General features: G+C 42.0%; 1 protein-coding gene across 2 annotated transcripts in view; it reads right to left on the reverse strand.

The window, feature by feature from the left end:
* The window catches only part of SEMA6C (semaphorin 6C), a 313,712-nt gene that overhangs the window by 185,302 nt on the left and 113,811 nt on the right, over window positions 1-14,599 (reverse strand). The window lies entirely within an intron of this gene.

The raw sequence follows: 14,599 nt of genomic DNA on the forward strand, positions 1-14,599 counted from the left end.
TGTCAGTAGCGGTCTGTTGGGCGAATAGTTCCAAGGCAGCAGAACGCGCTGAAATCTAGATGGCACGAAGGTGATGTCTAGTAAGTTGCCGCCCAGCAAATAACGGCGTGGGGCGCCGCGGGGGTGAGTGAGTCCAGTAGGCACCACAGCTATTCTTACCGGCATTGCAGAATTACTGCTGGGGACAATGCCTGTGCTGTAGCAGGGTCACAGCAGAAACAAAAAGGATTCTGTTGAAGATGTTGTTGGTTTTCAATTTGAAAACAGTTCTGGTGTCAACTGCTATGCTAATGTAGTGGTTAATGTTTTGTTTTCTCTAGAAAATGTAAAAGAGGGGGAGGCAGTCCAAAGTTCCGTTAAAAGGGCAAAGGAAAGGATCGGTGGTTTGAACTATCAGTCAAAAAGGGGAGGGGGTGCAATAATTTTTCCTACCGGGTCACACTGTGCTTTCACCGGAAGTGAGGTCTGCAGGATTCTAGTAATTCAAAGTGAGGCTGGCGCCAGCATGGGAGCGCCGACGTCCCGCGGATACAGTTTCGTCACTCTACGGGCGATCATGGCAGTCATTCCCCATCGGGGGTCGGAGACTCCCGCGGCTCCTCTAGAATCTTCAAGGTCGTGGAGGACTACGGTGGTGGAGTCAACCAGTGACCGGGCCATTTCTTTATGCTGGGCCCGCTCTTGCCAGGTCGACCACCATTTTGAGAGTTCGGCAGCTACCGGCGATCGCGGGGTCACATGAGCGGACGGGCTCCACCCTGCCGGGCGAGACGTTGCAGCATGGCCACAGTGGAAGAACCCTTTTCCGGGCGCCTGGAGCGCTGAGGGTGCAGCTGGGAAGCCTCCACCTGGGGAGGCGGGAGAGGCCTGTTCGCACCGTCTCTCCCTCCCAGTGCACCCCACGGCATCTCGCTTGAGATTTGTTATGGCCGGACCAGGCGATGAGGACGAGGGGGGGGGTCGGAGGCATGTGCAAGACATCCCCCCCCAGTGTTGTCGCAGCCATTATTCAAGAAAGAAGAAGTGTCCCGTCCGTCTTCGGGCCGGGCTTCCGGTAGATGTCGGCCGGACGCCCCTGGCTCTGGCCCCATGAACGGGTTTCTTGGTTTATCGGCTGCAGCCGGATCCCGTCGGCCTCGGCCCCCCGACCGTTGGTGGCCGGACCGGAAGAGCATGTGGCGGGACTACCTGCAACTCTCAAGGGCCACCGCGGCCGGACTGGGAGAGAGAGGGGAGGGTCGAGGAGACATTCCCCCCCCCCTGCAACTGTTCAGCGTTGTAAAGGCAATCCCCTGGCCGGGTCCCGCTGGCCTCGGCCTCTCCTCCGGCTACACCCTACGTTAGGATCTCCTGGCCGAGGCGTGGCAGCAGGACCTGCCTTATATGGGCTGCTCCCGGCTGGGCGTAGCCGGAACCCTGCCCCACCTTGGAAGTTTCCAGAGTGGGGGCGGATGTTCTACTGACTTGCATTTTCCCTAGTCTATCGATTTTTTTGGCGTGGCAGGCGGTGGGACAGCGAGGGGTGATTTGGTTTCTCTTACTGTTTTTCTGGTCTCTCACCACTGGCATATTTTAACGTTTTCTTGTTTCTAGGACATTAATAGGTTTTATCATTATGTTATGTTATCGTTTCTTTGTTCGTTGTTTAATAAAAGTTCATGTTCATCAGTGGCCTACTGATTTTCGTTTTCCTATTCTTTTCTTTCCAGGTTGTTTCATGCTAAAGTTTCTGTTAACAGGATACAGTGATCACTTCGTTATTATTGCATATGTCCTTTTCACTAGGGGTGCTCTCTGGTCGGGCCAGATGACGTATCTCTAGTAAATGGTCCGGGTGAAACAGGTGCATCAATCAGTGGGGAGTAGATAGGCATGACAGATTACAACGGGGGAGAAAGGTCCGCATTACGTACCCTTTCACTACTTGCAAAGATTTTCCTACGTTTATTTGCAAACAGGGAATACCTCCAAAAAGAACTAATTCCCAAACAGTCAATGTTCGGACAATCAATCAATCAATGAGGAATGAAATAGGTACGACGTGTTAAAGGCTTGCGTTACCTACCCTTCACTATCTGCAAAGGGAGAGAGAATATTCCTATTCTTCCTCGTTTGCAGGCAGAGATGATCCTTAAGAGAATTAACTTCGAACAATTCAATGCTCGATTCAAACAATCAACAAGGGGTACTGTGAACACAAATGAACGCCGCTTATGTACATACGCATTGCTATTTTCAACAGGTTGTTCCTAATGTTTCTATTTTAGCGAGGTCAAAAAGAGATCCCATTAGTGGCCTACTGATTTTGCTCGATTCCTTTTGTTTTTTTACATGATTTTTCGCTATCTGCAAAGACTAAACAGAGTATTGCGACTCTGTGCTTGTTTGTAAATAGAGAATGAACCAAAGAGAACAATCAATCAAATGGAGAGAGAAGCAGGCACGACGGATTACAAAGGGGGCAAAGGGCTGCGTTAACTACCCTTCACTATCTGCAAAGAGAGAGTACTCCTAATAGAAATGAGGGGTGGGGGGCAGCATTCAAAGCAGATCAGTGTGCATAAACACGAAAATGTTTTTACTTACCACGTACTTGACATTCGACAGCTTATGATATTTGCTATTAAAAAACCATTGAAATTCACTGAAAAAACCATAGGTTATAGACCATATATAGTTAGGAATTAGCATTTACAAAACCTTGAAAATTCACTGAAAAAACCATAGGTTATACACCATATATAGTTAGGAATTAGCATTTAAAAAACCTTATTTTACTCACACAAAACCATTGAAATTCCATATATAGTTAGTTGCACTAACTATATATCGCGCACCCGCAATCCACTGCTGATCATGTCACATATTACATCATTCATGACATGGTCAGTGACATCACTGATGACATCACTGATGACATCTCAAATGACATCACTGATGAGATCACTGATGATATCTCATTTGACATCAATGACCACATCACTGATGATATCATTCATGTGACAATACAATGCATCTCCTCACGTTTTAATATAACCTCTGTTTCACCCAGTGTTAAATACAGAGTATAATTTTTGAAACCATTGACACACCAATACTAGTTACTACATACGTACTCACTGATTCCTACGTCTACACACACATTCACTCATTCACCCATACAATCATTCATACATACAATCACTCATCTTTACAACACTATCATATGCACTCATACACCTATACAGACACTTACACTCTGCCACTCATCCACGGAGTTACTCACACACCTAGTCAGTCCTGTAAAGAATCAATCACACTTCCATTTTCTTGTCTATACAGTTAAACATAGAGCACCTTACATTTTCAAACATATACTAACACATACTTACTTTCTTATACAATCATTGATACAAGTACACATTGATCTGCACAGAGTCACACACCTCCCAGCCAGCCACACACACACTCAGTCTCCTATACAAATACTTGGACAATCAATCAATAACCCATATAGTTAATCATATAGCTACTGATCAACACATGCAGCAGTTTACAGAACAACAGACATAATGATGCACAAATTAAGACAGTTTAGTCACTAACCCATGCACTCAGTGAGACACATTTAATCACTCACTCATACATTCAGTCATGCACCTACTAAATCCTTCGTCCAGACACTTATACATCTACTCATTCTTCAATATGTAAAACATATTTAAACTTTACAGAAACACACAGTCACTGGATGATGTCATCAGTGATCTCATCAGTGATGTCATTTGAGATGTCATCAGTGATGTCATCAGTGATGTCACTGACCATGTCATGAATGATGTAATATGTGACATGATCAGCAGTGGATTGCGGGTGCGCGATATATAGTTAGTGCAACTAACTATATATGGAATTTCAATGGTTTTGTGTGAGTAAAATAAGGTTTTTTAAATGCTAATTCCTAACTATATATGGTGTATAACCTATGGTTTTTTCAGTGAATATATATATATATAGATAGATATAGTTATATTTATTATCGCTTGAACTCCACCTCCATATGAAGCACTCTCGGGTGGGTGCGTGTGTGCGGCCGTGGATTCCGCAATTTATTTTCGCTCCTATTTCCTTTGCTCAAAGAAAATCAGCACTCGCTGGGGCGTTTGAAGAACTTTATTTATCCAGCAACAAACGCGTTTCGGCAATCTGCCATCTTTGGTGTTACTGACACACCAGAAGAGACCATGTATAAAAACCATTCCATTTGTGCATAACAATCGAAAAGGGACAAGCACAATTGCGCCAACATGAGCCCCATTTTGTAATGTCTTATGTACATACACTTTATATAATGTGACTCAATTAATTTAATTTACATTATATTTAACCACAGTGTTACATCTGTTTATAAAAATCACACAGAATTAATACAATTATTATAGATTTGCCCAAAATTCATATCCGAGCATATTACATTCCTACTCGCAGCCGTGTATCGGCCTGAACAAAAATATGACACCGGGGTGTACTATGATCTTGCAGTGGATCGGCTAGGGTCCCTGATTTTCAACATTTAGTTAATGCACTATTATGGGAGACACCAATAATATTTATACAGAATTAGGAAACTAATTACAAAAACTTCATCTCATCATGCTGTGTATCAGCCAGACAAAATACATGAATTGACAGATCATGAGCCTAAATGTGAAGCCAGTTTCTCCCCACTATTTAATCCTTCGGGAATTTGGTTTGCAGGTCTATGATATAGCGAGACTCTAATCTGCGCAATTTACGAGAAATAGAGTTCTTTAAACGCCCCAGCAAGTGCTGATTTTCTTTGAGCAAAGGAAATAGTAGCAAAAAAAAATAAAATAAATATATATATATATATATATATATATATATATATATATATATATATATATATATATATATATATATATATATATATATATATATATATATACATATATATTTCTCTCACCAAACACAGCGGCCGCTGTGTCGATGCACTCCGAGCCAGCTCCTCTCAGACAAATTAACAACGAGATAGCGTGAATATTCAGACGTGGTTTATTCCTTCATTTTAGGTCCAGCATGGAAACATAGAACAAAAAACCCAACGCGTTTCGGCGATTTAGTCTCGCCTTGCTCACGGGTAACTGGTAAACAAAAATTGAAGCTTTTAAATAAAGTTGTAAAGTGCACATGTGATAGGTGAAATAAAATAGACAAAGGACTGGTGGCTTGTGAACGTGGCGGCCATCTTAGGCTAGTCTTTGCACTATTGGTAGTAAGGGTGAATAGGTAAACGTTCTCATTACATAAGAGTATGTGATATATATATACAATCAGGTTGTTAATAATTCCACCCCCAATTCACCATATAATTTTCAAAGTCAAGTGACTTGCAGCAAAGACTCCATAGTTATGGCATGTTCGAATCCTACCAATTATGGTACATATCTGACATATCCTGTCTGAATATTATTGTCATATTCAATCATCATGGGCGGTCCATATAACTACATGGCGTCTAGTAGCCCTGTTTGGTTGACACATTTGGACCACGTGGCCCCCACATTTCATTGCATATCAACATTTAAAATTTAAACTTAATTTTTATCACATGCAAGTTTGTAATTCGTCAAGTGACTAGTCCATATATCCAATTGTCATGATGGCTATTTTTGGGCCCCACATATCGTATTCCATACATATCGATACAAAGAATTTCTCTAATTCTCTCTTCAGGTGGCATATCTTCTTAACCTGTATAGTAGCAGGAAAAATAAGAAAAGAAACATGGCCTGTCAGGTATGGTTGTTATATACATGCGACAAATTCGCGATTAGCCACTACCATAGCATCTAACACCCCATCCTCTGCCTCGCTAATACTAGTGTGATTAAAACCAAAAAACAGTAATTTCTCGCAGGAAAAAGGCATCAAAGTAATTGCTCCAGTTCAAAAGTTCAGAGAAGAAGATCCATCTCTTATCTCGAACACACTGAAATGATCATCACAATGATGCAGTTCTGCCTGGAACACAATTATTTTGTGTTCAATGATGTGTACTATCGCCAACGCCAAGGGACCGCGATGGGAACCTGTTTTGCTCCCAGCTTTGCCAATCTATTCATGGCGAGCTGGGAGCAGCAGGTGGCCAGAACCAACATGTTGTATCGCAGCCATGTGAAAATATGGTTGCGATACATAGATGATTTATTTATCATCTGGGAAGGTCCAAGCAACGTGGCAGAACTCTTCATTAGGGAACTCAATAGGAATGACCTCAACTTAAACCTGGAAGGCAAGATTAGTGATTCGAAGGCAGTCTTCCTTGATCTCTCTGTAGAGGCCTCAGCAGGGAAACTTTCCATGAAACTATTCCGCAAGGAAACTGCTGGGAATACTCTGCTCCACGCAGAAAGTAGCCACCCCAAAACATTGATTGAAAGTATCCCGTTTGGAGAATTCCTCCGGGCTCGGAGGAATTGTAGTATGGATTCAGATTTTGCAAAAGAGAGTGAGTGCATGAAAGCGCGCTTTATGGAGAGAGGTTACAAACAAAGCGTCGTTGATTGCGCATTTGAGAAAGTAAGTAAGATCAGTCATCAATCCCTACTCACTCCTAAAGAGAAAAGTGTAGAAGAAAATAAGGAGACTATAAGATTTATCTCTACCTTCCATTCCAAGTCATGGAGGGTACAGAAAAGTCTACAAAAACATTGGAAAGTACTGAGAACAGAACCCACCCTCGATGATATTCTTAAAGAGAGGCCAAGCACTACCTACCGTAGAGCAGAAACATTGAGGAGTAAGGTAAGCCGAAATGAGGTCAGCATGGTCAGGTCACCAACTTCTAAAATTCAAGGTTTCTTCACCTGTATGAAGTGTAAAGCGTGCAAGTTTAGCACAAATGTTAAGAAGGTACACTTCCCGGTAGAAGAGAAAGACAAAACAATAGAAAAACACCTGACATGCCTATCGGAGTATTGTGTATATGTACTAACATGTCCCTGCCCTAAGAAATATGTGGGGAGCACCATGTTCCCTGCGAAGATGAGTCTTGCAACATATGAGGGCAATACAAAACAAGGAACAAAATTCACCTGTAGCTCGACATTTCGAGGAACTACACGGAGGGAACCGCAATCTCCTTAAATTCTTTGTGGTGGACAAGCTACCACAAATGAAAAGAGGGGGGGACAAGATTCGGAAACTACGGCAGCTAGAGAACAGGTACATTATAAATCTCGATACCCTGATTCCGAGAGGCCTTAACTCCGAGGAAGAAATGGCTTGGCATCTGGGAGAGTAATAAGACACCACCAAATTTCTCTAGACATATTTACATAATAATCTTATTCTATAAAGTCTGAATCCTTACACTTAAATTCCCAATGAGACTCATTAAGCCAAAGATATGCTGGATCTGTTTTGGGAATTCTGTAATGCTGTTTTGAAAATGCTGTTTTTGGATATGTTGAAATGATTGAACTGGAGCAATTACTTTGATGCCTTTTTCCTGCGAGAAATTACTGTTTTTTGGTTTTAATCACACTAGTATTAGCGAGGCAGAGGATGGGGTGTTAGATGCTATGGTAGTGGCTAATCGCGAATTTGTCGCATGTATATAACAACCATACCTGACAGGCCATGTTTCTTTTCTTATTTTTCCTGCTACTATACAGGTTAAGAAGATATGCCACCTGAAGAGAGAATTAGAGAAATTCTTTGTATCGATATGTATGGAATACGATATGTGGGGCCCAAAAATAGCCATCATGACAATTGGATATATGGACTAGTCACTTGACGAATTACAAACTTGCATGTGATAAAAATTAAGTTTAAATTTTAAATGTTGATATGCAATGAAATGTGGGGGCCACGTGGTCCAAATGTGTCAACCAAACAGGGCTACTAGACGCCATGTAGTTATATGGACCGCCCATGATGATTGAATATGACAATAATATTCAGACATGATATGTCAGATATGTACCATAATTGGTAGGATTCGAACATGCCATAACTATGGAGTCTTTGCTGCAAGTCACTTGACTTTGAAAATTATATGGTGAATTGGGGGTGGAATTATTAACAACCTGATTGTATATATATATCACATACTCTTATGTAATGAGAACGTTTACCTATTCACCCTTACTACCAATAGTGCAAAGACTAGCCTAAGATGGCCGCCACGTTCACAAGCCACCAGTCCTTTGTCTATTTTATTTCACCTATCACATGTGCACTTTACAACTTTATTTAAAAGCTTCAATTTTTGTTTACCAGTTACCCGTGAGCAAGGCGAGACTAAATCGCCGAAACGCGTTGGGTTTTTTGTTCTATGTTTCCATGCTGGACCTAAAATGAAGGAATAAACCACGTCTGAATATTCACGCTATCTCGTTGTTAATTTGTCTGAGAGGAGCTGGCTCGGAGTGCATCGACACAGCGGCCGCTGTGTTTGGTGAGAGAAATTGATTACAGGGCGACCTCCGCCCCTGGCTTGCACCGCAGTAAAAAGGTCCCGGTGAAACGGAGGTAGAGGACTTGTGCATATATATATATATATATATATATATATATATATAGTGGCAAGGGTCATTTTAGGGTGGATCAGTCCTTCACAGAAGATCAGACGTGCACTCTGTTGTTGTGCAGCAGCCTCTCCGTTCACTCCCCTGCACCCTAACAGTAAGGACCCTATGGTGGTACAGCAGCTCCTACCCTAATCTTTTTCAAGAAACGGCACACCTTTATTTATTTTTTGTAGCTTTATAAAGCGCAAACTTGACCCGAAGGTATCAGAGCGCTTTACATGAGCACCAGCTGTGTTACACAAGGGCAAATTAATTTTTGTTAGGCACAGGGAGATTAAGTGATTTGCCCAGAATCACAGGATGTTGAGCGTCATTGTTGAGACTCGAACCCAGTTCCCCAGATTTCAGATCGACCGCCCTAGCCATTAGGCTACATCTTCTCCCCTTATTTTCTTTCACTCTTGAGCATTTTTGAAGTTTTTAAAAAGAATCACTGTGCAAAAATAGACGAAGCATTTAAAAAAAAAAATATATCAAATCTTTATAGAAGCAATTCAGGACTATCTTGTCTGATGCACATCAATTTCCTCAATTTTTGTTCTAAAAAAGAGACAAATTTGCCTCTCTCCAGATGGAAAAGAAACCATTTTGGCGCCCGCTGCTCCCACGTCTCAATTTTAAACTGATATCCCCTTATTATCAGTCAGGCACTGAGTCTTTTCAGCACACCTGCATGTAAATTCCAGGCTTCACATAATAACGCTGCCATTACTGCTGCCAGGGCCTCTAAGTGGTGCTCTGGCAGAGCAAACCTACTCCTTAAACATCTGATGCCCCAGCTTTTCTACAATTTTATTCAATTTTTAATTTTAGTTCTTCGTGTATCTGGCACAGAAGGACCTGCTGGAGTGATTCCTTTCTCCTCATTCGGCAACGACAATAGTCATCCTGTTCGCCCCGCCATCTCTTATCCCTTCCCTGGGGTTGTAATATGCCGCTGTTTGAAAGTGCAAATGGTCTATTTTCTCTATGTTTACTTTAAAAAGAGGCTAAAGATGGTTATTTAACAAAGCATAATTCATGTGTTGCTGCCTGTATGGGACTGTTTCGACTGGCCTGGGTGGGTTGCAAATTTAAACAAGCACTGGCAAAACCAACACGTCAATTTTGCCAAGCTGTGTAAGTGCTTTTTTTGTTTTTATTGCACGCATATGTCACAAAAATGAAAAGAGGAAAAAAATAAACATGGTACTGCTTAAACATATACATTCCATTGGAGTAGTACTCTACCTTCATCATTTTGTAAAGGGCTCTGAAATCCCTTGTTCGCTCTATATAAAACTTTGTAAAATAAAATAAAAAAATATTACTGTGCTAAGCAGTATTATATGGCGCTGGTATTTACATAGCTCTCTCCGTACCCTTGGAGCGGCATGGGTTGTCGAGTGAGTGGCTACTCTTTATGTATCATTTATGTAGCACATCATAGCCATAAGGAGGAAGTTGGCCTCACTTTACTTCTGCCTGACAGTCACTTCAGGGACATTGCCATTACATCATAGGAGCATGCTTTCTGTTTGTTGGTATCCCTTATGATGTCAAAATGTGAGGAAATGTTACAAATCTCCTTCAAGAGGGTGGTGGGCAATATCAGGGTGTGTGTCTGTAAGGGCTGTTGCAATTCTTATAACATTTTCACGCCCTTATACCTGTCTGGGATCCCTTTTACTTCTTTCCAGTACATTAGTCTCATCTCATTTCTGACACTTCACTTACGAACACAAAGCTGCCTTTGTTATTGCTATTTTTCTTTGACACTTATAGAAAGAAGATGGCTTTGATTCACTCAGTACATTGATTGCTGTCAATGCAAGCGTGGAATGGACACGAGTGGACCTTGTCCTTCAGACAACGAGTGACATACCCTTTAGCCAACGGCAAGCGACAATGGGAAACATTCTTGTTTCTTGTTGGTCCAGCAGTGGTTCTGTCGCTTTGTTCTCCAGCACCTCAGCTCTTGATTGTGTAAGCTAAACACTCCTGTTTATTGTTGGTCAAGCAGTGTGCCTGTCACCTTGTGCTCCAGCACCCCAGCTCCTGCTTGTGTAAGCTGCATGTGCAATCGGTTACCGTTTCAATTAGGAAGGTTTTTTAACAATCCCTAATCCCTAACAAGCTGCATCTACTTTAATATCTTAAAAAAGCACGCGAGGAGATGACTTGGAGCTCTTAACCAATCACCTTTCACTCAGGCATCAAGAAATGAGAATGTCTCCTCACTGGGTCGAGGGATGCGCTCTGGCTTTCCATGAGCGTGACCAAAATACCAGCCGTTAACAAAAGCATTACATTCCTATCTGAGTAAAAACTACAATTATTTATAACAGAATTTATTTCTATAGAACACTTTTTTTCAACACTGGTTTACATAGGACAATTGCGGCTGCAATTAACGTCCTCCAATGCTATTGACCCTTAACGGATAACATGCTGAGCCGCCCATGCTGGAATTTAAATCCGTGACCTGCAGGTCACTAGCAGATCTCAGCAGTGAGAGCCTGCCTGCACTTTATTTACAACACATTTGCTGGGTGTCAATGCCAAAACCTATCACATAAAGGACAGAAATATCAAAAACATATTTGAGCAAAAGAACCATATTCCTATCGTAGTGAGTGAACAGAAAGACTAGAGCAGACAACAAAAAACCCAAATAAACCCACTAAAGTGAGAGGTGTGATAGGGTTAAGGCAACGTCACTTTCTTCAATGTTAGTGTCCATTCTTATTCACCCCATATACACACACACACACTTTTTTTTAAATAACTTGGGCCTTTGACAACTAGACACAAAGAATTAATTTCCAAGATCTAGAGGGAATTACTCTGCTTGATAGAGAAACCAAGTAGCGGCGAGTCGTCTTCATTGCAGATCTGCAAGTCTGAAGAATCTCTGAGAGATTTTCAAGATTAAAATGTCACTTACAGACATTAGCTGCCTGCCAAGCACATATCATTTCAAAATTAACTGTATTATATTAATTACAGTGACAAACAGCGCACCAACCAACCTGGCAAATACACAGAATATTCTACCTGATTAACACACCCTTTTTCTCCAAATCCTTATTGCATAAAACAAGAGTTTCACAAGACTCAACTTCTATTTTTCAAACTATCGACAAAACTAAAAGAAAATCTTATCTACGGAGTCAAACTCTTCTGCTGCAGCTATGAAAAAGAGAGAGAATACTCTTGGAAACCCTAAGGACATCAGAACATTAAAACCTACCACCTACCTCATAACCATAGATCAATCGGCGACGTAAAATCTCCTGAAGCGTAATGCTCCTAAGACTAACCTGCCGCGAATGGACGAATGATCATTGTCTATCTTTCTGGCCACTTGATCAATGCCACAAATATCTAAAGATATGAGAAATCTTGGAATCTTCTTTGACTCAACACTTTCCATGACCACTCGTGTGGACAGGCTGCGTCCATCCACTTTGTACACAAGGAAACCACTACGATGCATCTTTCCACGTCTTGGATCTCCTCAAAAGGAAGAAGCAACATCACTTATCTCGAAACATTATTATATTAATAGACTAACCCACAGCATTCCACTCTCAACTATCAGAAGGGTAAAAAGAATATAAAACGGTGCAGGAAAACCAGTTCCAAATATAAATATACAAACTCATATCACCCCCTTTCAAAAGGTTCCACACTGGCTCCCAATTGCAAGAAGCCCCTCTTTCAGCCTACAGTGCGTCACAGTAAAGAGATTTAAGTGCCAAAAGCACAAAATTAATTCATGCAGGAAAAAACACACAAACCACCAAAAATACTCACAACCCAGGTACTTAATAAATCCTACTTACAGAAAGAAAAACATTGTTGGCACTCCATTAACTATTATTTTAGAAAACTGTGAACTTCCCTACCAGCAAAGATCAGAGCCACTGAGAACAACTTCAGTTCAGAAGGATGGTTAAAGAACTTGTTATTTCCAATGTGATTCAATAAAGAATTCCAATTAACCCAACTTCTGGCTTGACAGATCCCACCAGGACCCTTCAAGATTAAGGAAGAGCTAAATCAGCAGACTCCTGACGTGAAGGTGCACCTCAACCTTCTAAGTATTCCAGGGGCGGCTCCTCTGCTATGGCGGAGGAGCGTCGCCCTACTGCTTTTCAGCAGAGTGAAGAAGAGAAACATAAAAAGATAATAACTAAGTTATTATCATTTTATTCTTCCTGACATGTCCTGCTGCTTGGCTGGCGAGTGGGGTTGTTCTGCTCATGCAGCAGGGCAGGAAATGAGTGGTTTGCCCACTCCTAAGTGCGCAAGGACTGTTTGGTCGGTCCTCTCGGGCCACCCAAACTAGTCATGCGCACTTCCCTGTTCTCCATGCATGCAAGAACATGCCCACACCCACAGCCCCTGGCTGAGCGCCTCGTCACAGCGCTCAGACCAATCACAACACTGCAGTGCAGCGTTGTAATTGGCTTAGGGGTGGGAGCCTGGCTGCCTGTTTCCTTTTCCTGTAGTCGGAGACAGGAAAGCAGGAGCAGCAACGCGGGACCAGCCTCAAGGTAAGTTTTTATATTTTCTTTATTTCACCCCCGCCAGCGACACCACCTGCGACCCCTGCACTCCCTCCCTCTACGCAAGCCATGCCGGCGGCCGCTGAAGTATTCCATTGATTGAATACCTCAAATAACCTGAGTCACAGATTGCAGTGGTCCACCAAACTCTTAATACGCTGAAATGAACTGCTGTGACAACTGTTTTCTTCAATGTACATAGACAACTGCTGGGCCGGTGGTAATCTCTAGATTTGGCAGGCGGAAGGCCGTCAAGATGGTGAAGAAAATGTCCTAGGCCATCCCACTGGAAACTACACTGACCGCTCAATGCTAAATCAGGGCTTTTATTTCTTATAAAGGGGTAATGATGTTTTCTGTTTCATATCTCAACTCGGTTTCCATTCCTAAGGGTAACATAAAAAAAGTTACATTGGCTGTTTGCTCAATTGTAATAATTGCCTTTTATTTACTAAACTGGAGTGTCCAATTTAAAACTTGCAAGTTGGTTGGAAAAAAACCCACCATCAATTTCACTAAGCAACGAGAACATTCCAGTAAAAACTAAATGTTCACATGCAATTTTCAGTTCTATGTTATCTATAAATATTCTGCAATTGATTCCAGAACCAGACGAAAATGTAGTAGTTGAATCTGTCTCAAGGACTGTCTCAATTACTGCCTATCACTTTAGTCTTCAGGTATAAATAGTCTAATGTAAGAAAATCCAAAATACAGCCACTTCAATAATCTAAAGAAAACAAAATCATAGCAATGTATATACCAATATACGTGACCCATTTAAGGCGGGACAGTCTTGCAGCCTAAACATTGTCTCTAGGTAAAGGCCCTCACACCGTGGCAAACATATTCTACCAGACAGTTTTTTCCCCATTGTCAATTTGTGGGTATCGCTGCCACCTAGTCGCGGAATGGAATTTAATTGAAAATCTTTTTTTTGCACCCAAACCTGCCTTTTCTGTGCTCATAAAATTCCTTATAAAGAGCCTCTCCAGTTAGTTTTGGGATTATTGTGTTGTGCTTAACTTCAGCTTCTTATTTTAGGTAGGGTATCTTATGCTGCAATGCTTTGCTTCAAGTTATATGTGTCATGCTATCAACTGTTGGCAGTAGCTGTCATCCAAATCCGGCCTCGTATTTGAGGAACCATCGCCATGCTCATGCCAGCACTCGGTCACAGACATCTGTGGTGGGTCTCTTTGGTCTCTGGGCCACTAAAGGAATAAAAATACCAGCCCACACACTGGCCTTTTCAAGCTGCTACATCTGGTAGTGCCACCCTGCCAGAAAAGCCCATTGTACACTGGAGACTCCATTTCACCACTGAGGCAATCCAAGCTTGTCATGTGGGCAGGAAGGGACCAAGAAACTGAATACATTCTGAATGGCTGCTCATCTAGGCAGCGGCGTAGCGCGGTTTGCCAGCACCTGGGGCAAGGTAAGTAT

The sequence above is a fragment of the Lissotriton helveticus genome, chromosome 12, assembly GCF_964261635.1.
Source record: "Lissotriton helveticus chromosome 12, aLisHel1.1, whole genome shotgun sequence".
In the NCBI taxonomy this organism is placed as follows: domain Eukaryota; kingdom Metazoa; phylum Chordata; class Amphibia; order Caudata; family Salamandridae; genus Lissotriton; species Lissotriton helveticus.